Genomic DNA, 3,028 nt, shown 5'->3' on the forward strand with positions numbered 1-3,028 from the left:
TGATGCACGTCGTTTGTCGTGCTTATCTACACTTCTGAGGTCAAACCCACCATAGTGACATTTTGTCAGGGACAGGTGGAGCTCCAGGCCAACAGCAGGATTCTGGTGGTGCCAAGGCTTGCATGGAAACCCTGCAGTCCAGGACACATCCAGGGGCATTCTGAGGCTATGTTAGGTAGCATGTTGGCCTATAGATCTATAAGGTATGCTGACAATTTATGAACACAATTGCCACCTCACAGCCTGGATGCAGAAGGGGGGGGGGGGGGGGGGGGGGGGGGGGGGGGGGGGTAAAAAGTCTTGTTTTGGCGTCCAGATTATTTAGTGAGAGAATAAAAAATGAATTAAAAAAAGATTGATTAAAAAAAAATAGATTAGAAAAGTTTTTTTTTTTTTTTTTTGCCATTTTATAGGCTACTTTACGGAGCCCTATATGTGACATGGAGGAAATAAACGATGAATGTATTCAGACAATCAAGGAGATGTAATCATGTAGTGCTACTAGCTAGATACTAGCTAGCTACTAAGGTTAGCCTGCAGTCATTGACATAAACAGTCAACAACAATGTCCATTGTAACACTTCACTTTGGCATGTACTATTTAGTAGTAGTAATCATGTCAGGCTAATAGTTAGCTAGAAACTAGCTAGCACGCTAGCAAGCTAGCTAGCTGTTGGTCTGCTTTGTTGGATTTGCGAGATCTTGCAAATAAAACTTGATATCTCGCAAATGAAACTCGATAACTCGTAAACAAATTCAAGCTCTCGCAAAAGTGTTTGTCCCCAGTACATGTTATTTTGTAAAATCGCCCCCCATGTCACCTCTGGGGCTCTGTAGTACTTCTATTTAATTTCACAAAAATGTGTATTACTAGTTAATTAGCAAATTAGGATTTTTACATCTGAGTTCATAGAATACAATGCATTTTTATTCAGTAGATTACCCAAAACATTTTAAGTTGCTGCTTACACCACAACTCTCCACTCTGTACAATGAATATTTTTACTTTTGATGCTTTATGTACTTTTTGCCTGTAATACTTACTTAAGTACAATAAGGCCTTCACTTTAAATGGAGTATTTTACTGAATGTTGCTGAATTGCAACTGTTACTGAACCAAAGGAACTGTCTCCATTTCCTCCACCACTGCATGGCTGTAAGTATGTGCTTAGGCACATTTCCTGTCCAGGAAAAAGTGCTTGCTTATTAATAAACAAAGTCAAGCCTTTCCCAGTCAGCTATAAGTCAGCTATAATTACACCAAACTTTGCTGGTCAACTGTTTTTTGGTTTCCGCTTTTTTATTTTGTTTCTCATGGACTTAATTGCTCTCCTTGTCAATAATTACATGACCATCATTTAAATATGCCTTCCACAGGCATTTAATAGAGCTCTCCTGCTGAGTTAAGGGGCTCTAATCAGCAATGTCAATGCTCTAATTGCAGTATACCTAAAAAAGAAATACAGAGTGGTGTTTTTAGTTACAGAAAAAGGTAGAGTGCAATTTTCTTCTCTGTCTGGTAAATGCATATGATTATGCTGTAAATGTAATGCAAGTTATCTGTTGAGATTTATGTTGTTTGGTCATTTTTATTAGACACACAAGCTTTAATGCACATTTATGTTACTAAAACCAAATAAAAAGATAAATAAACACACACAGAGCTATAAATATATGTGTTTATATGTGAATTGGATCCCCATACTGTTGAGGGCCATTTTAAAGACACAGCCATGACAGTAAGTGGGTGAAATGATGCTACTGTATCAGGCCATGTACTTTGGCATGTTGCCAAAGTACAGCGAGGCTGGATGGATATCAGACAGTTGATCCAAGGGAGGTGTTACCTGCTGAGAACAGACCAGGTGCAAACTCCACAGTAAGACCACAAACTGAAGGGGTTTATTAAGCACTGCAAAGTAATCCACACTGTTCCCTTTCCACATTCCCTCTGGACATGCCTAAAATGTGTAAATAAATAAAAGCTGATTGCATTGGCTTTATGAGTTTGCCAATGTTTGGCAAAGCAGCTTGACAGCTTTAGCAATATTTAATTGAGAAAACATTCATGAATTAGACATGTGGTGGGTGTAAATAGAATTATAGCCTCACAACTTAACAGGGATAAACTTAACATCACAATTAGAGATGTCCCGATATCGATACCAGTATTGGTTTTGCCTCCGATGATGCCTAAAGCAGGTATCGGGAAGTACTGGAGTTTATGCACCAATCCAATAACACGTAAAAAAGCCCCAAAGAAAATCCACGTTAAAGTAGTTCATTTATGTCCTCTCTCAGTTATAACTGACAGTCAAACTGGAAAATAAAAGAAAGTTCTGTGGCATTCATTGTTTGTGAGTTTAACCTGAGCCAGACCAACAACAAAAATAGAAATCATATCATATCCATACAGGGATAGTAGAATACAGCTGTTAAAACATATTAAAATATACGACACACTGGTAAAAGATCCGTACTTGGTATCAGCCAATAATAATAATAACTTCAGGTATCAGGATCCGTATTGGGAAGCAAAAAATGGTATCGGACCACCTCTAATCACAAAATATGTTCATGTTTATATATGATAGACATGAAGCATTGAAGCAGTATTTACTTATATACCTATAATGTTTTAGGATTGTATATTATATTTATCTTCCATTACTAAAAATGCGGGTAAAAAAGTCTTTCCAGAGTCACAGTGAGGGCACTCCGGAAAGACTGGTGTGCCAAAGGCAAACCGTGACAAAGTGTGTGCATGTTTGTATGTGTTCACATAAAGCTTTTGACATCAAATGTTATGCCCAACTAAACACTTGTGTGTGGCATGGTTTGCAAATATTGCGTTTTTCCACCATGTTGGTTATTTATTGCGAAGCAAAAGTCAATGTCATGGCAGACAATAGACTGAGATGTGTTATCTGTGTACTCAGGCACAGTGTCACTCTCTCTCCAACACAGACACACACACACACACACACACACACACACACACACACACACACACACATATACACACACA

The sequence above is a fragment of the Etheostoma cragini genome, chromosome 13 (assembly GCF_013103735.1).
Source record: "Etheostoma cragini isolate CJK2018 chromosome 13, CSU_Ecrag_1.0, whole genome shotgun sequence".
In the NCBI taxonomy this organism is placed as follows: domain Eukaryota; kingdom Metazoa; phylum Chordata; class Actinopteri; order Perciformes; family Percidae; genus Etheostoma; species Etheostoma cragini.